This window comes from Ranitomeya variabilis, chromosome 4 (assembly GCF_051348905.1).
Source record: "Ranitomeya variabilis isolate aRanVar5 chromosome 4, aRanVar5.hap1, whole genome shotgun sequence".
In the NCBI taxonomy this organism is placed as follows: domain Eukaryota; kingdom Metazoa; phylum Chordata; class Amphibia; order Anura; family Dendrobatidae; genus Ranitomeya; species Ranitomeya variabilis.
In genome coordinates this window covers 330,701,742-330,726,653 of record NC_135235.1, presented here as the reverse complement: position 1 = coordinate 330,726,653, position 24,912 = coordinate 330,701,742, and the positions used below count along the sequence as shown (strand labels likewise).

General features: G+C 44.6%; 2 protein-coding genes across 6 annotated transcripts in view; one reads left to right on the top strand and one right to left on the bottom strand.

Annotated features, from left to right (window-relative positions):
- The window catches only part of LOC143764688 (uncharacterized), a 173,644-nt gene that overhangs the window by 85,385 nt on the left and 63,347 nt on the right, over window positions 1-24,912 (top strand). The window lies entirely within an intron of this gene.
- The window catches only part of LOC143764690 (gastrula zinc finger protein XlCGF66.1-like), a 47,213-nt gene that overhangs the window by 15,821 nt on the left and 6,480 nt on the right, over window positions 1-24,912 (bottom strand). Inside the window, exon 1 of one of the 4 annotated variants that reach the window (XM_077250529.1) lies at window positions 10,660-10,710. The exons of the other annotated variants lie outside the window; for them this stretch is intronic. The gene's annotated coding sequence lies outside the window, so the exon portion shown is untranslated. Of the gene's footprint in view, window positions 1-10,659; window positions 10,711-24,912 lie in introns of those variants that run through there. 4 annotated transcript variants of the gene reach the window in all.

Below are 24,912 nucleotides of genomic sequence, written 5' to 3'. Positions count from 1 at the left end.
ATGCACCTCGCACACATCCGGCTCTGCTCCTTACACGTCATACACACCTGGCTCCGCTCCGTACACGTCATACACATGCGGCTCCGCTCCGTACACCTCATACACACACGGCTCTGCTCCATACACCTCATACACACACAGCTCTGCTCCATACACCTTATACACACATGGCTCTGCTCCATACACCTCATACACACACAGCTCTGCTCCATACACCTCATACACACATGGCTCTGCTCCATACACCTCATACACACACGGCATCCGCTCCATACACCTCATACACAATCCTGCAATCCATGGAGGTCCTGATCATGTGACCTCTGACTCCTTCCCTCCTGTGACCTCATCACAGGTCCTGTTTGCACAGAGCAGCCAATATGTGGTGTGCTGCTCTGCGGGTGCAGGGATGACCGGCTGATATTGCACACCATGGGTTGTGAGCAGGGGCGCGCGCACCACACTAGTGACAGCAAGTGTCAGGGATTATGGAGATTCGGCACCAGGTGTTCTGACCGCCGCTCTGCCCCCCCGTCTTTCAGTGAGGACTGCCGCCTGAAGCAAAGGGCTCAACTTGCCCCATGATAGCGGCGCCCTTGGATTTACATCTGATAGCCAGCTTAAGTACATGTGGGGGTTGCCTGGTTGCTAGGGAATCCCCACATGTACTTCAGCTGGCTATCAGATGTAAATCATTCAGCTGCGGCAAGAAAAACTAAAACTCCGAGCACTAAAAAATACTCGGAGGACCCCTGAGCATGCTCGAGAAATCTCGAGTAATGAGTATATTCGCTCATCACTATTCCTTACCTGATCCATCTATCATAATAAATGACATCACGCTTTCCCCTGTACTGGAAGTCTGCTGCCTCTGAGTAGCCCTTGATTCTGCCCTGTCCTTCAAACCGCACATCCAAGCTCTTTCCTCCTCCTGTTGCCTCCAGCTCAAAAATATTTCCAGAATCCATCCTTTCCTCAACCCTAAATCTACTAAAATGCTTGTGCCAGCTAAGACTCTTGCACCTCTCCAGTCAATCCTTAATTCTGCTGCCCGACTAATTCATCTCTCTCATCGCTACTCTTCCGCTTCTCCCCTCTGCAAATCTCTTCACTGGCTCCCATTCCCTCAGCATTTCCAGTTCAAATTACTAATATTGACCTACAAAGCCATCCACAACCAGTCCCCTCCCTATATCTCTGAATTAATCTCCCTATATCTTCCCTCACGTAATGTCCAGTCCTCCCAAGATCGCCTCTCCTCAACACTTATTCGCTCCTCACCCAACTGCCTCCAAGACTTCTTCCGAATATCTCCCATCCTCTGGAATTCTGTAGCCCAATACATCCGACTATCAACCACATTCGGATCCTTCAGACGGAACCTGAAAACCCACCTCTTTAGGAAAGCTTACAGCCTGGAATGACCCCTGCCTCCTCATCACTACCGGAGATACCGCTTCACCAACACCGAAGCTGCTGCAACCCCCCAAACCTACTGTCTCTTACCCCATGATCCTGTAGAACGTAAGCCTGCAAGGGCAAGGGCAGGGTCCTCTCCCCTCTGTGGAAAAAAATGCAGCATGGGCACAGAAATTGCGAAATGTATTAAAAAATGATGGGATGCTTAAGGTAAGCGTTTTTGCAGCGGAAAACCGCCAAAAAAACATGAAAAATCCAGAACGTGTGCACATAGCCTGAAAGATCTGCCAGGATCCAATTGCTTAATTGTTGTACTTTTTGCAGGTGACTTCTACTAAACGTTACCTGTTCTTAAGGGGGCAACACCAGCATACGAGATGAAGGCCTGTATAACATCATCTTACCTAGGGATACATATTCAGAAGCCAACTCTGACTACTAATATTCGGGTTCACTTAGTAACATAGTATTTATGGTTGAAGGAAGACTTTTAGTCCATCTAGTTCAACCCATAGCCAAACATGTGGATCCAGAGGAAGGCAAAAAAAAATCCATGCAGCAAACCCTAAGCTCCACGTTGAGGAAAAAATTCCTTCCCGACTCCACATACGGCAATCAGACTAGTTCACTGGATTAACGCCCTATCAAGGAATCTAGTGTATATACCCTGTAACATTATACTTTTCAAGAAAGGCAATCAGTCCCCTCTTAAATTTAAGTAATGAATCACTCATTACAACATCATACGGCAGAGAGTTCCATAGTCTCACTGCTCTTACAGTAAAGAATCCGCATCTGTTATTAGGCTTAAACCTTCTTTCCTCCAGACGTAGAGGATGCCCCCTTGTCCCTGTCTCAGTTCTATGATTATAAAGATTATCAGAAAGGTCTTTGTACTGTGCCCTCATATATTTATACATTAAAATAAGATCACCCCTTAGTCTTCATTTTTCCAAACTAAATAGCCCCAAGTGTAATAACCTGTCTTGGTATTGCAGACCACCCAGTCCTCTAATCAGAGGTGTCAAACTGCATTCCTCGAGGGCCGCCAACAGGTCATGTTTTCAGGATTTCCTTAGCATTCCACAAGGTGCTGGAATCATTCTGTGCAGGTGATTAAATTATCACCTGTGCAATACAAGGAAATCCTGAAAACATGACCTGTTGGCGGCCCTCGAGGAATGCAGTTTGACACCTCTGCTTTAATAACCTTGGTCGTTCTTCTCTGCACCCGCTGTAGTTCAGCTATGTCTTTCTTATACACCGGAGACCAGAACTGTGCACAGTATTCTAAGTGTGGTCAAACTAGTGACTTGTAGAGAGGTAAAATTATGTTCTCCTCAGGAGCATCTATGCCTCTTTTAATGCATCCCATTATTTTATTTGCCTTTGTAGCAGCTGCTTGACACTGGCCACTATATGTGAGTTTGTCATCCACCCATACACCCAGGTCTTTTTCAGTAATAGTTTTGCACAGTGTTTTACAATTAAGCACATAATTATACATCTTATTTCTTCTGCCCAAGTGCAGGACCTTACATTTATCCCCATTAAAGCTCATTTGCATTTATCAGCCCAAGCTTCTAGTTTACATAAATCATCCTGTAATATATAATTGTCCTGCTATGTATTGATTACCCTGCAGAGTTTAGTGTCAGGAAAAGGAAGAAGATCCAGCTCAACGATGTAGTGAAAAATCCATAACTTTATTCACTTCCAATAATATCGTGTAAGGATAAAACATCAGCGTGCAATAGAATTCAAAACAAGATCCAAGATCAACGCGTTTCTGGTGGCACAGCACCCTTAGTCATGATACCTGGTACGTGTCATGTCTCATGCTTTTATACTGAGGTCTGGTGAACACACCGGCATTGCAATTAGTTAAATTAGTAAGTCCAACAAAGTAGAAACACATGAGAATAAACACAAATCAAACATGGTTATCAAGACAAATGTTCTCACTAAATAAAGATGCAGAGAAAACAGAACAAAACAGAAATACATATATACAAAACTATATACAAAAGTTGAAAAAACCTGGGTAATTATAGCTATACGAAATTGAGTATGAATAGTGTGAAATTTAGTAGCTAATAAAATACAATAGTGATACATTGGTTTTGACCTATATCTGTACCATAGAGGCACATGATAAGAGGTATGATGTTATATGCCATAATTATAATATAACAAAGGAAGCTACATTCCTCCTTAATAGGGATTACATTTGTTGAGCATTGAAATTTTTTTTTATTTAAAACAAAACCAACTGCCCAGGATCAAACACGGACTCTTATGGGTATCGGCAAGTGCCTTCTTTGTTCAAAGGTATAGTATGCGTGTGAGCCTCATAGTTAACAGAGCTACAGGCTCCTTTAATTCGAAGGTCGCCTTTGGAATGTCCATAAACTTATAAGTGGCTACGGGTGAGGGAGCAGAAAGAGCAGCAACAAGACCACTATAAATTAGAAAGCTATCACGTCCAGATAGACTGGAGTACAGCTGCAGACGCCGTGACAATGTCAATGGGGTCGGCTATCAAGAGGAAACAGAGGAGCATATCGGTGAGTATGCCGTAAATGTGCATACTTAAAAAACCAGTAATGCTGGAATGATTTTATTTCCAATATCCCACTATAGAAAAAAGTACATCTATCTCTTGAAGAAAAAATTGCTGAAATAATTGAAAGATAAATAAATAAATCAATAGTGAACTAGAAAAAACGCACAAGTAGTATGAACTACGGACTTCGTAGCCAAGTCAATGAAAGAGCAGATTTGATGTTCATATACTGCCAAGATACTAATAAAAAAGCATTATGTCCTTCCTTTTATTCAAACCATGTGGTATTCTGGTCCCAAGCTTGAAAATCCACCATGTTTCTCTATTCCTCAGGGTAACCTCGATATCTCCTCCTCTGAATGGTTTGTGGGTTTTTTCTATAGCATAAATTCTAAGTGACTCAAGGTTAGACTGATGATGATTAATAAAGTTTTGTGAAACCTGTGATGTGTTCCTATTGATGTTGATGTTCTCGACATCATAGATATGTTCACGAATTCTTGTTTTTAAGGAGCGTATAGTGCTCCCAACATATTTAAGATGACAGGCTATACACTCCATAATGTACACTACATTTTTGGTGTTACAATTCAGAAATGTTTTAATCAAATAAGTATTCTGATCGCCAGCATCAGTGAAATTGGAACATTTCAACGAAAATTTGCAAGTTTTGCATGCCACAGCACCACATTTATGAAAGCCTTTTGTGCTAAGCCAATGGGAGGGCTGTACAGAGGGGACATTAAGAGAGCTTGGTGATAAACTGGTACCTAAAGAGGGCGCTTTTCTGGACACAATTCTGCATCCATTTTTCAAGATTTCGGCTATGTCAGAATCCTCTTTTAGAATGGTGAGATTATTTTTTATTAATTTCTTAATTGAGTCAAATTGGTTACTAAACTGAAAGACCACAGTGATTGGATTTTGGGAGGATTGGTTATGATTTTGTTTACTATGGAAGCGTGGTCGTCGTGCGACGATTTTTTCTGCTCTATGTAAATGCCAATCACTGTAGCCTCTCTGCATAAGTCTTGCTTTTATGCCCTCAATCTCTTGAGAATAATCTTCCTGTGTGCTGCAATTACGTTTTGCCCTTACCATCTCCCCTACGGGAATGCTTTTGATTGTATGTTTGGGGTGGTGACTGTTTGCACGCAAAATCGAGTTACCTGCTGTAGTTTTCCGAAAAGTGGAAGTAACAATAGGGGTGTTAGGTACACCCTTCAGTTTTAGATCCAAAAACTCTATGCAAATGTGGTCTTGGCGTGAAATAAATGTAAGGTTGAAAGGATTGCAATTAAAGTACCGTATTTTCCGGCGTACAAGACGACTTTTTAACCCCTAAAAATTGTCCCAAAAGTCGGGGGTCGTCTTATACGCCGGGTACAGCGTGTGCAGGGAGCGATCCTGGATGATTCCCAGGGTCTGAAGGAGAGGAAACTCTCCTTCAGGCCCTGGGATCCATATTCATGTTAAAAATAAAGAATAAAAATAAAAAATATGTATATACTCACCCTTCCGAGAAGCCTGGCTCTCACCGGTGTAAGCGTCTGCCTCCGTTCCTAAGAATTGCAGAGCGTGAAGGACCTTCGATGACATCACGGTCAGGTGACTGGTCACATGAGCGGTCACGGACCAATCACAGGCCAGTCACCTGACCGTGACATCATCGAGGGTCCTTCATGCTGCAATTCTTAGGAACGGAGGCAGACGCTTACACCGGTGAGAGCCAGGCTTCTCGGAAGGGTGAGTATATACATATTTTTTATTTTTATTCTTTATTTTTAACATGAATATGGATCCCAGGGCCTGAAGGAGAGTCTCCTCTCCTTCAGACCCTGGGAACCACACGCTGTATAAGATGACTGGGCTTATAAGATGACCCCAGTCTTATACAGTGGGCATATCCCAAATTCCATATTTTATATGGAAAAGTTGGGGGTTGTCTTATACGCCCAGTCGTCTTATACACCAGAAAATACGGTAATCCGTTAGATCCTGCACGGTAGACACATCGGAATTCCAAATTATGATCAAATCATCGATGTATCTACCGTACCAACGTATACAATCTTTAAATGGATTTTCAAAATTATAAATATAAGATTCTTCCCACCAACTCATTACCAAATTGGCAATGGAAGGTGAGTATTTAGCGCCCATTGAAACACCACTGATTTGCATAAAGTATGTTTGGTTGAAACAAAAAAAATTGGTAGTCATGAGAAACGAAGTGACCTCTATGACATAAGACTGAAGGTCAATGGAAAAATCACTGTATTTTTGCATATGAAATTTGAGTGCAAAAAGCGCCACCTCGTATGGTATAGAGGTGTACAACGAGGTAACATCCGAGGTGATCCATGAGAAGTTGGGCTGCCATATAAAATCCTCCATAAAATTGAGATCATCAGTACTATCTCTGAGATAACCAGGTGTTCTCTGGACGAGAGGCTGGAGGAGCAGATCCAGCCACTCTCCCAGTCTCTCACCCAGAGACCCAATTCCCGACACAATTGGCCTCATGGGTGGTGGATATTTGTTTTTGTGGGTTTTGGGTAAAGCATACAAGATTGGGGTTACCGGATTTGAAACTTTCAGATAATCGCTTTCCTTTTTGTTAAAAAATCCCATACTGGCACCATCATCTATAAGATGATGAATTCTATTTTGTATTTGTGGAGTAGGGTTAGCAGGCAGGCACTTATACACAGTCGGATCCGAAAGCATGTTGTTGACCCATGTGATGTAATTATCCTTATCCATTACAACAACGGATCCGCCCTTGTCAGAATTTTTAATGACAAGGTTATCGTTGTTTTGAAGTTCCAGCATTACTGGTTTTTTAAGTATGCACATTTACGGCATACTCACTGATATGCTCCTCTGTTTCCTCTTGATAGCCGACCCCATTGACATTGTCACGGCGTCTGCAGCTGTACTCCAGTCTATCTGGACGTGATAGCTTTCTAATTTATAGTGGTCTTGTTGCTGCTCTTTCTGCTCCCTCACCCGTAGCCACTTATAAGTTTATGGACTTTCCAAAGGCGACCATCGAATTAAAGGAGCCTGTAGCTCTGTTAACTATGAGGCTCACACGCATACTATACCTTTGAACAAAGAAGGCACTTGCCGATACCCATAAGAGTCCGTGTTTGATCCTGGGCAGTTGGTTTTGTTTTAAATAAAAAAAAATTTCAATGCTCAACAAATGTAATCCCTATTAAGGAGGAATGTAGCTTCCTTTGTTATATTATAATTATGGCATATAACATCATACCTCTTATCATGTGCCTCTATGGTACAGATATAGGTCAAAACCAATGTATCACTATTGTATTTTATTAGCCTCTAAATTTCACACTATTCATACTCAATTTCGTATAGCTATAATTACCCAGGTTTTTTCAACTTTTGTATATAGTTTTGTATATATGTATTTCTGTTTTGTTCTGTTTTCTCTGCATCTTTATTTAGTGAGAACATTTGTCTTTATAACCATGTTTGATTTGTGTTTATTCTCATGTGTTTCTACTTTGTTGGACTTACTAATTTAACTAATTGCAATGCCGGTGTGTTCACCGGACCTCAGTATAAAAGCATGAGACATGACACGTACCAGGTATCATGACTAAGGGTGCTGTGCCACCAGAAACGCGTTGATCTTGGATCTTGTTTTTAATTCTATTGCACGCTGATGTTTTATCCTTACACGATATTATTGGAAGTGAATAAAGTTATGGATTTTTCACTACATCGTTGAGCTGGATCTTCTTCCTTTTCCTGTTTGTCCACGCCTTGACACAGCGGTTCCGTGCTCTGAGTCCTTGGGAATGTCAGTATGCTGAGCTGGACTTTGTTTCTTCTTAGAGTTTAGTGTCACCTGCAAATATTCAAATTCTACTCTGTATGCCCCCTACAAGATCATTAATAAATTTTAAAAAGAAGAGGGCCTAATACTGACCCCTGTGGTACCCCACTGCTAACCGCGACCCAGTCCGAGTGTGCTCCATTAAGAACCACATTTTGTTTCCTATACCTGAGCCAGCTCTTAACCCACTTACACATATTTTCCCCTATCCCCATTGTTCTCATTTTATGTATCAACCTTTTATGTGTAATCGTATCAAAAGCTTTTGAAAAGTCCATATACACTACATCTACTGGGTTCCCTTGGTCCAGTCCGGAACTTACCTCTTCATAGAAATTGATCATATTAGTCTGACATGAACGGTCCCTAGTAAACCCGCGCTGATACTGGATCATGAGGTTCTTCCTCTTCAGATACTCCACATGGAAAAAGATAGAACCGGAGGATAGAAGCCGCGCAGACCACAATAAAGGTAACAGAGTTACACACACACTCTGTTTATTAGCCTACGCGTTTCGTGGCAAACAGGCCACTTCATCAGGGCATCAAGATTCATCAGTAAAACCAGGTATATATACCCACAAATACAATCAAAAAAACACAAAACATGTATAAGCCCCACCCTCTTACGACATCACTTCTGGTGGGAACGCCCACTTCAGATCAAAAATTTGTAAATACACCCATAATATTGGATACAAAACATTAAAATACATTGAAACACAATGATCGATCTTTAAAACAATATATATTCATCAATAAATAATAAAAACAAATGTAAACATTTCAGGTATCCAGATAAACCAGGATTAGAACTCACGCTGGAAGAAACCTAAAAACTATCCTCCAGAGATTAAACCTCCGTCTTATACCACTAAACCACCAAGTGGTCTTAGGTGAGGGCAACTATTTATCTTGATTCACCAGTTTAACCCATTCAAAACACTTAAAATATCATATATTGACCCATAGCAAAGGAAACCAAGGGCCAATATGAGATAACTAACACTACATAGCGTGTCTGTAGTGTACTTCAATATCAATAGGATTATTGGAACAAGAAAAGTAAGGGGGAGGGTAAATTCCCATATACTCAATTTCAACGGTTCATTCAGGAATTGAACCCATTTGATCTAGAGGTCTACAAACACTGCAAAGAAATAAGCAGCACCCTAGACCAGTCAGCCACCTGGATTCATGGAAAATGGGGGCCACTATAGTCAATAGTCTCTCGCCACATCGTCACACGGAGGAACTCCAACCATCAAAAAAATCCATCACAGAGGAATGTCAATGTGATGAAAATTCATGATATTAGTTATTGGTTTCTAGAAGAGGTCACTTACCTCATTCAATCCACCAGGGCTTAAAGTGCCCAACTTAAATATCCAATATGTTTCTTTTTTAGCCAGGATCTCCAATCTCCTAGGTGTATTCACAGGCACATGGTCAATGGGGGTAACAGATAATTTAACGTTACCATGATGAACTATGGTACAATGTCGCGACAATCCATGTTTAGAAAAACCTATGGGAGTTGACACGTTTGTGAAGAGGTTGAGAAGTCCTTCCTACGTACTGTTTACCACAGTTGCACTGAATTAAATAGATAATCTGTCTGGCACGTCATTCTAGAATTGATATTAAAAGCCTTCCCTTTCTTTACAAACGACATGAAACTGTCAACATTGTTATTAATAGATCTACAACATTTACACCCACGTCCATTACATCGGTAAGACCCATTACGGCCGATCCATTCATTACCTACTAAAGTGCATCCAGAGGTGGAAATCTTTACTACACTGGGTGCCAAGACGTTTTTGATGGTGGGGGACCTTTTAAATGTTACTGTTGGTTTCCTAGGAACCACCTTGTTAAGGATAGGATCATTTAAGATCACACTCCAATGTTTTTCTAATATATTCCGTATTTGTACATTTTGTGACGAAAAAGTAGTGATAAAATTTGTTTCAAAAAGGTTTTTCTTAGCGCCCTTATTTTTGTCAAGATGTATAAGCTCATTTTGGGAACAACCCTTAACAGAGTTATAAGCCTTTTTGACAAGCTTCACAGGATATTTTTTTTCTTGAAATCTCTCCCTCAGAAATTTACTTTGTTCCCTGAATGCTGCATCAGAAGTACAGTTTTTTCTAATCCTATAATACTGGTTCCTTGGGATGTTTCTAAGCCATGGTCTGTGATGGTTACTATCATAATGAACATACCCATTGGCATCCACATTTTTAAAATGGTTTCTGGTCATGATCTCTCCAGCGTCATCAATATAGATGTTCAAGTCTAAAAAGGTGACATTTTTACTTTCCACACAGTGAGTGAGCTCTATACCCCAATGATTATCCCTTATAGCATCAAGGAAATCAAAAACCGTATTATCTGCATTATCATAGATGATAAATATATCATCTATAAAACGTTTATATAGGACCAGATTCTGTTTGTGTTTGCAATGGAGGACATACCAGGACTCTTCAGATACTCCAGCATAGCATCCCTTAGAATGCCCTCCAGGATTTTACCCACAGTAGAGGTTAAGCTTACTGGCCTATAATTACCGAGTTCAGTTTTTGTCCCCTTTTTGAATATTGGCACCACATTTGCTATACGCCAGTCCTGTGGTACAGACCCTGTTATTATGGAGTCTTTAAAGATTAAAAATAATGGTCTATCAATGACTGTACTTAGTTCCTGCAGTACTCAGGGGTGTATCCCATTCGGGCCCTGAGATTTGTCAATTTTAGTAATTTTTAAACAAATCAAAGAAAATAGGTATTAGTCCTACCGGTAATTATGTTTCCAGGAGTCCATACTGACAGCACCCTGGAGGACGTCCTTCTCCTCCTTGCAGGGACAGGAAACACGCGAGAGTTCAAATATCCGGTTCCACCCACCAATCCTCAGTGTTGTATCAAGAAGCAAATCATGGAATAATGCAAATAAAACATTTTAATGACAGAATCATATTACAAAATAGTATATAGGCACAAATCTGAATATACCTGAGTTTATTACATACATGGGGGGGAACTACCGGTGCTGTCAGTATGGACTCCTGGAAACATAATTACTGGTAGGACTAATACCTATTTTCCAGGACGTCCCCCCTGACAGCACCCTGGAGAGTACCAAAGCACCTCCTCAGGGTGGGATTACCACTTGGAGGACCTTCCTCCCAAAAGCCGTGTGCTGACCAGACGTAACATCGAGCTTATAATGTTTACAGAAAGTGTCAGCCCTGTCCCATGTTGCGGCCTTACAGATTTGTTCTACAGAAGCTCCTGCGCGCTCCGCCCAGGAGGCAGACACCCCACGAGTAGAGTGGGCTTTTAAGCCTAAAGGAGGGGACATACCTTCTGACTGATAAGCATCTGAGATCCCCTCTGTGATCCAATGTGAAATTGAGGCCTTAGAGGCCTTCTTACCCTTATTCTTTCCCCCGAACAGAATAAAAAGGTTTGGATCTGTACGCCAAGAGTCTGTGGCTTTTAGGAAGTCCAAAACCCCCTGTCTAACATCCAGTGAGTGGAGGACTCTTTCTTTCTCGTTAGCAGGGTTATTACAAAATGAAGGGAGTATTACTTCCTGATTCCTGTTTTTAATAGAGGCTACTTTAGGGATAAAACCTGGATCTAATCTCAGAATTAGGCTGTCTTCCCTGATCTGTAGATAAGGATCTCTGATACATAGAGCCTGAATCTCTCCAACCCTCTTGGCCGTAGTGATCGCCACTAAGAAAGCCGTCTTACGAGTGAGAATAGAAATAGGCATATTATCCCCCGAAGAGTAAACGCCCTTACATAGTGCCCTAAGAACCAAGTTAAGGTCCCAGGATGGGGACAGCTGTCTAATGGTGGGACGCATTCTCTGAGTGGCCCGAATAAACCTTATTATCCATGGGTGAGATGCCAAAGGATAGTCCAGGAATGAGCTTAGCGCAGACACCTGGACTTTTTTTGGGACGAAGACCCAAGTTAAACCCTTTCTGTAGAAAGTCTAAGATACCAGGGATGTCCGGAGAGCCTGATACAACATTGGACCTGCCACCTTCTAGACAAAAACGTTTCCAGATTTTTTGGTAAATGGCTGAGGTAACGGGTTTTCTACTACCCTGGATAGTAGATATGACCTGGTCTGACAAGCCTTTTGACTTCAGGATGTCCCTTTCAGGATCCAAGCTGAAAGACGGAGTTTGCTTGGGTCTGGATGATACACTGGACCTTGGTGGATGACTCTTCCCCTGATGGGCAATTCGACTGTATTGTCGATTGCTAACGTCCCCAACACAGGAAACCAGCTTCATCTTGGCCAGTACGGGACGATCAGAATGTCCATTGCCTGATCTTCCTTGATCTTTCGAAGTACCGCTGGAATTAATGCCAGGGGTGGAAATGCATATGACAGCGGTTGATCCCATTGCTGGCTCAGGGCATCTACCCCTTCTGGCAGATCCGAGGGGTTCAGGGAGAAGAATCTTGGGATCTTTGCATTCCTCCTGCTTGCAAATAGGTCGATGTTGGGGGTTCCCCATCTGTGACATAATCTTCGGAAGATGCTCTGCTCCAATTCCCACTCTGTTGGACACAGATTCCATCTGCTTAAGTAATCCGCTATCACGTTCTGGGATCCTTCCAGATGGATAGCCGTGTCCTCTGCCCAGCTGAAGATTATCTCTGCTAGATCCTGCAGTGGTTGATATCTTGGTCCTCCCTGATGGTTCAGAAATGAGAATGTTACATTGTCGGAGAAGATTCTTACGTGGCGATCTGAGAGCATGAGCCGATTGTGTCTCAATGCTTGCCATACGGCGTAGAGCTCTCTGAAGTTGGACGATCTGTTTCTTATGCTTTCTGGCCACTTGCCTTGCAAGATTCTGCCTTGTAGATGAGCTCCCCAGCCCCATGCGCTGGCGTCCGTAGTGATAACTACGTAAGGGGAGGTGATCCACAGAACTCCCACCTTTAAGTTCTCTGACCGTGTCCACCAGAGGAGAGATCTTCGTGTTAGACCAGTCAGCCTCAATGGAGCCTCTAGGGAAGACTGACGGCGATCCCAATCTGACAAGATCTGCTTTTGTAGCTGTCTTGAGTGTGACTGCGCCCACCTGACGGATGGTATGCAGGCTGTCATTAGGCCGAGAACTTTCATAGCCATCCTTATAGTAATTCGATGTTCCAATAGATACCAGACCTGAGTCTGAATTATCCTTCTCTTGACTTCGGGTAGTAAAGATATGCTGCGTCTGGAGTCCAGATGCACCCCCAGGAAGGTTTTCCTTTGTTCGGGTAGAAGATCGGATTTCTGCCAGTTTAGTACCCAACCGAGATGCTCCATCAATGCGATAGTCCGCTCTCTGTGATCTTCCAGGAGCTTTACGGAATCTGCCACGAGAAGGAAATCGACCAGGTACGGAATTATTATGATGCCTTATTTTCTCAGGAAGGCCACCATCTCTGATACAAGTTTGGTAAAAATACGAGGAGCGGAAGCCAGACCGAAGGGGAGGCCTTGAAATTGATAGTGGCAGGTCCGGGTTGGCAGAGCTACTGCAAATCTCAGCAGGTTCTGAGACAAGGGATGTACTGGGACCTGGTAGTAGGCCCTCTTTAGGTCGATAGTACACATGACCGCGTCCTGGTTTATAAGCGGGATTGCTGAACGAATGGATTCCATGTGGAACCTTTTGTATCTCACCCAGGCATTTAAAGGCTTTAAATTTATTATTGTGCGGGTGTCGCCTGATGGCCGTGTGATAGTGAATAGGGACGGAGTAGTGACCTTTCCCCACCTCTGACTGAGGGACAGGAATTATTACCTCGGTCCTGAGCATGTCTTGTAAGTCTTTTAGTATAGCCGTATCTGCCAAGACTATCGTAGGTGTAATGTACCTTTCTGGGGGAGGAGAGTAAAGTTCTATGCTGTATCCCTCGGAAACAGTACTGAGAACCCACTGATTTTGAGTAATCTGAGCCTCCCCCCGATGCAAGTGGCATCATAGTGACCTATTTTTATAGGATGGGCTAAAGAAAGAACCTCTGTTCCTATTACTCTGTCCACGGGAGCCTCTGTAGGATCCTCTGCTGGACCGACCCTGACCTTTAGGATCGAACTGCTTTCTGGAGAAGAAACCTCTCCGAAAGGGCTGGGAACGTTTAGGTTTGTCCTCCGTAAAACCTTTCTTTTTATCACAAGCTGACTTCAGGATAGAGTCCAAAGCAGGTCCAAACACCCTCTGTCCCAAAAATGGAATAGAGCAGAGTTTGGATTTAGATGCATTGTCACCTGACCATGACCTTAGCCACACCGCCCTCCTAGCCGCATTAGATAGTGAACTATTACTGGCTGAAAATCTAACAGATTCGGCTGTCATGTCCGATAAGAAAGCCATTGCGGACTTCATTATGGGAAGGGAATGCAAAATATCTGATCTGGGGGTCTTATTGGATAATTGCTCCTCCAACTGCCCCATCCATAAGTACATAGATCTGGCCACCGAAGTGGCCGCTATGTTTGTTCTAATCAGGGCTGCAGAAGCTTCCCAAGCCCTTTTAAGGGGGATGTCAGCCTTCCTATCCATAGGATCACAAAGACTAGAGGAGTCTTCGAAGGGTATAGCAGTCTTTTTTGTGACTTTTGCTACGGGAACGTCAATTTTAGGGATCTCTTCCCATAGCTTGACTTCCTCAGGATCGAACGGCAGGCGACTTTTGAAGTCACGAGATAGCACTAATCTGCGCTCAGCCTCCTTCCATTCCTCTAGGACCATAGCTTTGATATGATCACTAATGGGAAACACAGTCAGGTTTCGTGCCACAAGTCCCCCGAACATCAAGTCCTGTCTGGACTGTGGTTTAGGCCGGTTTCACACGTCAGTGGCTCCGGTACGTGAGGTGACAGTTTCCTCACGTACCGGAGACACTGACACACGTAGACCCATAAAAATCAATGCATCTGCTCAGATGTCATTGATTTTTTGCGGACCGTGTCTCCGTGTGCCAAACACGGAGACATGTCAGTGTTCGTGGGAGCGCACGTTTTACACGGACCCAATAGAGTCAATGGGTCCGCGTAAAACACGGACCTCACACGGACATTCTCCGTCTGGGGTCCGTGTGCGTGCAGGAGACAGCGCTACAGTAAGCGCTGTCCCCCCCACATGGTGCTGAAGCCGGTATTCATATCTTCCCTGCAGCAACGTTTGCTGTAGAGAAAATATGAAGAATAGTGTTTAAAATAAAGATCCATGTGTCCGCCGCCCCCCCCACCCCCTGTGCGCCCCCCCGCTGGTCAGAAAATACTTACCCGCTCCCTCGCTGCTTCCTGGTCTGGCCGCGCCTCCTACTGTATGCGGTCACGTGGGGCCGATCATTTACAATCATGAATAGTCGGCTCCGCCCCTATGGGAGGTGGAGCCACATATTCATGACTGTAAATGATCGGCCCCACGTGACCGCATGCAGGAGAAGCTGCGGCCAGACCAGGAAGCAGCAAGGGAGCGGGTAAGTATTTTCTGACCAGCGGGGGGGCGCACAGGGGGTGGGGAGGGCGGCGGACACATGGATCTTTATTTTAAACACTATTCTTCATATTTTCTCTACAGCAAACGTTGCTGCAGGGAAGATATGAATCGCAGCTTCAGCACCATGCAGAGTGGGTACCACACGCTCCGTGTGGTACCCACTCGCCATACGGGCGGCACACGTGTGCCGCACGTATGGCCTCCGTGAGTTCCCAGGCACACGGACACGGATAACTCCGGTACCGATTTATTCCGGTACCGGAATTATCTGGACGTGTGGGACAGCCCTTAGAAGTATCTTCAATCTGCATTGTATTTCTAACGGCCTGGACAAGTTCGTCTGTCTCTTCAGACTGGAAGAGATACTTCCTGGCTCTGTCCTGGTTTTCTACAGGAATTTCTCCCTCCTCCTCTGATAGTGAATCCCTGAGCTCGGAACCTTCATCAGAAGAATACTCTGGCTCCCCATGGGCTTCCTCCCTCCTGGCACGCTTGCGACCAGCTATGGGACTGGCAGGCCGAGAATGCGAAAGGCTGGATATAGAAGCCTGCACCTCTTCCCGTATTAGGGATCTCATTTCGGAAAACAGTGATGACTGCTCGTCCTTCATAACTTTAGACGTGCATGTGGCACAGAGGGTCTTGCCGTGGGAGACTGGGAGTTTAGTATGGCATACAGGACCTGTTGCTCTTCGCCGTGACCTTCCCAGATCTTTTGGCCGTGGCAGGGGGAGCAGCAGGGTTTCCCTTATCCTAAACAACATAAGATAGGGAGTAATAGGCTAGAGGGAGCGAGGTATTTTCTGAGTAAAAGGGTGTACTGCCCAGGGCAGACTTACCCCCTCCTCGTCGTTTCTGTCTTCCATAGCCGGTTCTGAAGCAGACGATACAATCCCCTTTGCAGGTGCTGGACGCTAGCACAGTAGCGACCGCTCTGTCAGCGTTCTCCTGGTGGAGCGTCTGCTTTCCCCGCTCATAGAACGCCACCGGAAGTGACGTTATGCCGGCTCTAATGAGACCGGAAGTGACGTGGCTCCCCAGACCCGGAAGTGGCGTGCGGCTGTAGCGTCTCCTGACTGCGCGCTCTGCCGGATGGAGGTCTGCCTGGATCGCTGCCGCGTCCTGAACCGAGAGCCCCCCACCGGGAGGAGCGGTTGAATCCCGGAGCATCGTCCCACTCCGGGCCTCTGGGGTAAAGGGACTCCCCGCCCCCCCCCCCCGGGGAGTTTCGACCCTGAGCCGCTTGACAGGGGGAAGGATTGGATGACCACCCGATCACCCTGAGCTCGGTTAAGGTACCGTCACACTTAGCGACGCTGCAGCGATATAGACAACGAGCAGATCGCTGCAGCGTCGCTGTTTAGGTCGCTGTAGAGATGTCAAACACAGCAGCTCCAGAACGATGCAGGAGCGATCCTGTGACGTAACGGTGACTCACTTATTGTTCTCACAGGTCGTTAGCTCCATGTAAAACATTTCTGGCATCGTTGCTTTTGCTGTCAAACACGACGATACATGCCGACCTGACGACCAAATAAAGTTCTGGACTTCTAGCTCCGACCAGCGAAATCACAGCAGGATCCAGATCGCTGCTGCGTGTCAAACACAACGAGATCGCTAACCAGGACGCTACAATGTCATGGATCGTTGTCGTTCTCGTTGTAAAGTTGCTGAGTGTGAAGGTACCTTAAGCCTGCTGCTTCTCTACGTGTGTCCCTCCATGCAGGGACAGGAAAAACACTGAGGATTGGTGGGTGGAACCGGATATTTGAACTCTCGTGTGTTTCCTGTCCCTGCAAGGAGGAGAAGGACGTCCTCCAGGGTGCTGTCAGGAGGGACGTCCTGGATAAAGTGTATGCATAAAAAAGAAGGGGATCGCCAAGAGAATTTTTTATGGAGTATTATATAAGAATGCTTTTTATTGAAAACCACCACATACAAAAACCATTAAAAAAAATACACAACTCCGATTACAATCAAAAGAGTATGGGTCGTACAAATGATGTGTACAATACACCAGAGCCCTACATGCCATAATATTTGATAGTTAACAAACCTCTAAATAGTAGCCCGATGCAAAGATTTGCAGATAAGAATAAATAAATGCAGGCTGGTAGCAATCACGAAATATATACAAAATATACCTGCTGCTATCATAGTAAATTTTAGATATTCAAACCATCCTCTTGTGAGAGGGTTATATGAAACCAGTCAGCTGCAAGGACCTCATTAAGCAAAGATTTAAATTAATGAAGCTAACAAGTAATGTGTAAACCGCTGACACATAAGCAACAAAATACCCTTATCACAATTACCAGATAATACTTTAGACCCATGTGGGTATAATGGTCCATAAAAATTGCAAAAAAAGCAAAAGGCAAAATGAGGCATAAAGATAGAGAGACTGCCACTTGAGATACCAATGTGAGACCAAATACTTTACCCTATTCTAAGGTCATGGTCGCCCCCCATGTGGCAGAACAGTCAGGCAGAGTAGGTGCTAGACCCACGCGTATCGACACAACATGGTGTCTTTCTCAAGGTCAGATGCTCTGTGGTGGTAACAATGTGCAATATATACAAGTTGTAATTAAACAAAGACATACCAGGTGTGCGTCAGCTGCAGCCAAAAAAACCAAAAAACCCATAGTGAGACGGCGTCCCGTCATTTGAATTGCGCAAGCACAAATCCGGAAATTGTATCTGAACTTACTGTGCCGATGATAGAGACACACAGTTACGTGTGTGAGAGAACAATTTCTAATGCGCAGGTGCGAAAATTGTAGCTGAGCTCAGCACGCGTGTGCCAATAATAGCGGCACATACGAGAGGATAACCACTAGTGCGCAAGTGCTAATCACGGCGCAACCAAACAATGGCCATCCATCCAAATAGGTAATCCCCACACGCGCGCTGAGCTATGGTTTTTATTTTGGCTGCAGCCGACGCACACCTGGTATGTCTTTGTTTAATTACAACTTGTATATATTGCACATTGTTACCACCACAGAGCATCTGACCTTGAGAAAGACACCCTGTTGTGTCGATACGCGTGGGTCTAGCACCTACTGTTCTGCCACATGGGGGGCGACCATGACCTTAGAATAGGGTAAAGTATTTGGTCTCACATTGGTATCTTAAGTGGCAGTCTCTCTATCTTTATGCCTCATTTTGCCTTTTGCCTTTTTTTGCACATTTTATGGACCATTATACCCACATGGGTCTAAATTATTATCTGGTAATTGTGATAAGGGTATTATGTTGCTTATGTGTCAGCGGTTTACACATTACTTGTTAGCTTCCTTAATTTAAATCTTTGCTTAATGAGGTCCTTGCAGCTGACTGGTTTCATATAACCCTCTCACAAGAGGATGGTTTGAATATCTAAAATTTACTATGATAGCAGCAGGTATATTTTGTATATATTTCGTGATTGCTACCAGCCTGCATTGCATTTATTTATTCTTATCTGCAAATCTTTGCATCGGGCTACTATTTAGAGGTTTGTTAACTATCAAATATTATGGCATGTGTTATGACCCCAATGGCGAGGGTCTCAGAGGAACGTGGAAGTCTGCAGAATACAAAAATCCAGCTCATAGGGCAGTGGTAACTGGGTTGACCATATATCTACTCCTAACGCCAACACTAGAAGTAGCCGGGGATCATTCCTACGTTGATTCTAGATGACACGCGCCAGCCGGAGAATCTAGCTACCCCTAGTAGAGGAAAACAAAGACCTTTCTTGCCTCCAGAGAAGGGGACCCCAAAGCTGGATAGAAGCCCCCCACAAATAATGACGGTGAGGTAAGAGGAAATGACAAACACAGAAATGAATCAGGTTTAGCACAGAGAGGCCCGCTTACTGATAGCAGAATAAAGAAAGGTAACTTATATGGTCAACAAAAACCCTATCAAAATCCACACTGGAAATTCAAGAACCCCCGAACCGTCTAACGGTCCGGGGGGAGAACACCAGCCCCCTAGAGCTTCCAGCAAAGGTCAGGATATAGATTTGGAACAAGCTGGACAAAAATACAAAACCAAAACAAATAGCAAAAAAGCAAAAGGCAGACTTAGCTGATATAACTGGAACCAGGATCAGTAGACAAGAGCACAGCAGACTAGCTCTGATAACTACGTTGCCAGGCATAGAACTGAAGGTCCAGGGAGCTAATATAGCAACACCCCTAACTAACGACCCAGGTGCGGATAAAAGGAATGACAGAAAAACCAGAGTCAAAAAACTAGTAACCACTAGAGGGAGCAAAAAGCAAATTCACAACAGTACCCCCCCCTTAGTGAGGGGTCACCGAACCCTCACCACGACCACCAGGGCGATCAGGATGAGCGGCATGAAAGGCACGAACTAAATCGGCCGCATGAACATCAGAGGCGACCACCCAGGAATTATCCTCCTGACCATAGCCCTTCCACTTGACCAGGTACTGAAGCCTCCGCCTGGAGAGGCGAGAATCCAAGATCTTCTCCACCACGTACTCCAACTCGCCCTCAACCAACACCGGAGCAGGAGGCTCAGCAGAAGGAACTACAGGCACAATGTACCGCCGCAACAAGGACCTATGAAATACATTGTGAATAGCAAACGACACAGGAAGATCCAGACGAAAAGATACAGGATTAAGGATTTCCAATATCTTGTAAGGCCCAATAAAACGAGGTTTAAATTTGGGAGAGGAGACCTTCATAGGAACAAAGCGGGAAGAAAGCCATACCAAATCCCCAACGCGTAGTCGGGGACCCACACCGCGGCGGCGGTTGGCAAAGCGCTGAGCCTTCTCCTGTGACAACTTCAAGTTGTCCACCACATGATTCCAGATCTGCTGCAACCTATCCACCACAGAATCCACCCCAGGACAGTCAGAAGGCTCCACATGACCCGAAGAAAAGCGAGGATGGAAACCAGAGTTGCAGAAAAAAGGCGAAACCAAGGTGGCGGAACTAGCCCGATTATTAAGGGCAAACTCAGCCAACGGCAAGAATGTCACCCAATCGTCCTGATCAGCAGAGACAAAACACCTCAAATAAGCCTCCAAAGTCTGATTGGTTCGCTCCGTCTGTCCATTAGTCTGAGGATGGAAAGCAGACGAAAACGACAAATCAATGCCCATCCTACTACAAAAGGATCGCCAGAACCTGGAAACGAACTGGGATCCTCTGTCTGACACAATATTCTCAGGGATGCCGTGCAAACGAACCACGTTCTGGAAAAACACAGGAACCAGATCGGAAGAGGAAGGCAGCTTAGGCAAGGGAACCAAATGGACCATCTTGGAGAAGCGATCACATATCACCCAGATAACGGACATGCCCTGAGATAGCGGAAGATCAGAAATGAAATCCATGGAGATATGTGTCCAAGGTCTCTTCGGGACAGGCAAGGGCAAGAGCAAACCGCTGGCACGAGAACAGCAAGGCTTAGCTCGAGCACAAGTCCCACAGGACTGCACAAATGACCGCACATCTCTTGACAAGGAAGGCCACCAAAAGGACCTGGCCACCAGATCTCTGGTGCCAAAAATTCCCGGGTGACCTGCCAACACCGAGGAATGAACCTCGGAAATGACTCTGCTGGTCCACTTATCCGGGACAAACAGTCTGTCAGGTGGACAAGACTCAGGCCTATCAGCCTGAAATCTCTGCAACACACGTCGCAGATCCGGAGAAATAGCTGACAAGATAACTCCATCTTTAAGAATACCAACAGGATCAGCGACTCCAGGAGCATCAGGCACAAAGCTCCTAGAAAGAGCATCGGCCTTCACATTCTTTGAACCTGGTAAATACGAGACAACAAAATCAAAGCGGGAGAAAAACAATGACCAGCGGGCCTGTCTCGGATTAAGGCGTTTAGCAGACTCGAGATACATCAGATTTTTGTGATCAGTCAAGACCACCACACGATGCTTAGCACCCTCGAGCCAATGACGCCACTCCTCAAATGCCCATTTCATGGCCAACAACTCCCGATTGCCCACATCATAATTTCGCTTGGCAGGCGAAAACTTCCTAGAGAAAAAGGCACAAGGTTTCATAACAGAGCAACCAGGGCCTCTCTGCGACAAAACGGCCCCTGCCCCAATCTCCGAAGCATCCACCTCAACCTGAAAGGGAAGTGAGACGTCAGGCTGGCACAAAACAGGCGCCGAAGTAAACCGGCGTTTCAACTCCTGGAAAGCCTCCACGGCAGCAGGAGCCCAGTTAGCTACATCGGAGCCCTTCTTGGTCATATCCGTCAAAGGTTTCACAATGCTAGAAAAATTAGCAATAAAACGACGGTAGAAGTTAGCGAAGCCCAAGAACTTCTGAAGACTCTTAACTGACGAGGGCTGAGTCCAATCAAGAATAGCTCGGACCTTGACTGGGTCCATCTCCACAGCAGAAGGGGAAAAAATGAACCCCAAAAAGGGAACCTTCTGTACACCAAAGAGACACTTTGAGCCCTTGACAAACAAAGAATTTTCACGCAAAATTTTAAAGACCAACCTGACCTGCTCCACATGCGAATCCCAATTATCAGAAAAAACCAAAATATCATCCAGATAAACAATCAAAAATTTATCCAGATACTTCCGGAAAATGTCATGCATAAAGGACTGAAAAACTGAAGGCGCATTGGAGAGCCCAAAAGGCATCACCAAGTACTCAAAATGACCTTCGGGCGTATTGAATGCGGTTTTCCATTCATCACCTTGCTTAATGCGCACAAGGTTGTACGCACCACGAAGGTCTATCTTGGTGAACCACTTGGCACCCTTAATCCGGGCAAACAAGTCAGACAACAGCGGTAAAGGATACTGAAATTTGACAGTGATCTTATTTAAAAGCCGATAATCAATACAAGGTCTCAAAGATCCGTCCTTTTTTGCCACAAAAAAGAATCCCGCACCAAGAGGGGAAGAAGACGGACGAATATGTCCTTTCTCCAGAGACTCCTTGATATATGAACGCATAGCGGTATGTTCAGGTACCGACAGATTAAACAGTCTTCCCTTAGGAAACTTACTGCCTGGGATCAAATCTATAGCACAGTCACAGTCCCTATGAGGAGGCAGTGCACTGGACTCAGACTCACTGAAGACATCCTGATAATCAGACAAATACTCCGGAACTTCCGAAGGCGTAGAAGAAGCAATAGACACAGGCAGGGAATCCCCATGAATACCACGACAGCCCCAACTTGAGACTGACATAGCCTTCCAGTCCAGGACTGGATTATGGGTCTGTAACCATGGCAGCCCTAAAACAACCAAATCATGCATTTTATGTAAAACCAGGAAACGTATCACCTCGCGGTGTTCAGGAGTCATGCACATGGTAACCTGTGTCCAATACTGCGGTTTATTTGCTGCCAATGGTGTAGCATCAATACCCCTAAGAGGAATAGGATTTTCTAATGGTTCAAGAGTAAAACCACAGCGCTTAGCAAATGAGAGATCCATGAGACTCAGGGCAGCACCTGAATCTACAAACGCCATGACAGGATAAGATGACAGTGAGCAAATCAAAGTTACAGACAGAATAAATTTAGGTTGCAAATTACCAACGGTGACAGGACTAACAACCTTAGCTATACGTTTAGAGCATGCTGAGATAACATGTGTAGAATCACCACAGTAGTAGCACAAGCCATTCCGGCGTCTATGAATTTTCCGCTCATTTCTAGTCAGGATTCTATCACATTGCATTAAATCAGGTGTCTGTTCAGACAACACCATGAGGGAATTTGCGGTTTTTCTATCACATTGCACCGAATTAGGTGTCTGTTCAGACAACACCATGAAGGAATTTGCGGTTTTGCGCTCCCGCAACCGCCGGTCAATTTGAATAGCCAGTGCCATAGTATCATTCAGACCTGTGGGAATGGGAAAACCCACCATAACATTCTTAATGGCTTCAGAAAGGCCATTTCTAAAATTAGCGGCCAGTGCACACTCGTTCCAATGTGTCAGCACGGACCATTTCCGAAATTTTTGGCAATACACTTCAGCCTCGTCCTGCCCCTGAGACATAGCCAGCAAGGCCTTTTCTGCCTGAATCTCAAGATTGGGTTCCTCATAAAGTAAACCGAGCGCCAGAAAAAACGCATCAAGATCAGCCAATGCCGGATCTCCTGGCGCCAGCGAAAAAGCCCAATCCTGAGGGTCGCCCCGTAAGAACGAAATAACAATTTTTACTTGCTGAGCAGAATCTCCAGATGAACAGGGTCTCAGGGACAAAAACAATTTACAATTAATCACGAAATTCCTAAACTTAAACCTGTCTCCGGAAAACAGTTCAGGAATCGGTATTTTAGGTTCTGACCTAGGATTTCTGATAACATAGTCTTGTATGCCCTGCACACGAGTAGCCAGCTGGTCCACACTTGTAATCAAGGTCTGGACATTCATGTCTGCAGCAAGCATAGCCACTCTGAGGTAAAGGGGAAGAAGAAAAAAAAAAAAAAACTCAGAATCTTCTTTCTTATAATCCCTCTTCTGCAATGCATTAAACATTTAATACTGGCCTGGCAAACTGTTATGACCCCAATGGCGAGGGTCTCAGAGGAACGTGGAAGTCTGCAGAATACAAAAATCCAGCTCATAGGGCAGTGGTAACTGGGTTGACCATATATCTACTCCTAACGCCAACACTAGAAGTAGCCGGGGATCATTCCTACGTTGATTCTAGATGACACGCGCCAGCCGGAGAATCTAGCTACCCCTAGTAGAGGAAAACAAAGACCTTTCTTGCCTCCAGAGAAGGGGACCCCAAAGCTGGATAGAAGCCCCCCACAAATAATGACGGTGAGGTAAGAGGAAATGACAAACACAGAAATGAATCAGGTTTAGCACAGAGAGGCCCGCTTACTGATAGCAGAATAAAGAAAGGTAACTTATATGGTCAACAAAAACCCTATCAAAATCCACACTGGAAATTCAAGAACCCCCGAACCGTCTAACGGTCCGGGGGGAGAACACCAGCCCCCTAGAGCTTCCAGCAAAGGTCAGGATATAGATTTGGAACAAGCTGGACAAAAATACAAAACAAATAGCAAAAAAGCAAAAGGCAGACTTAGCTGATATAACTGGAACCAGGATCAGTAGACAAGAGCACAGCAGACTAGCTCTGATAACTACGTTGCCAGGCATAGAACTGAAGGTCCAGGGAGCTAATATAGCAACACCCCTAACTAACGACCCAGGTGCGGATAAAAGGAATGACAGAAAAACCAGAGTCAAAAAACTAGTAACCACTAGAGGGAGCAAAAAGCAAATTCACAACAGGCATGTAGGACTCTGGTGTATTGTACACATCATTTGTACGACCCATACTCTTTTGATTGTATTCGGAGTTGTGTATTTTTTAAATGTTTTTAATAGTTTTTGTATGTGGGGGTTTTCAATAAAAAGCATTCTTGTGTAACACTTTATAAAAAATTATCTTGGTGATCCCCTTCTTTTTTATGCATACACTTTTTCTTTGAATTGTGCTCTGTAGTTTTGTATGCATTGGGTA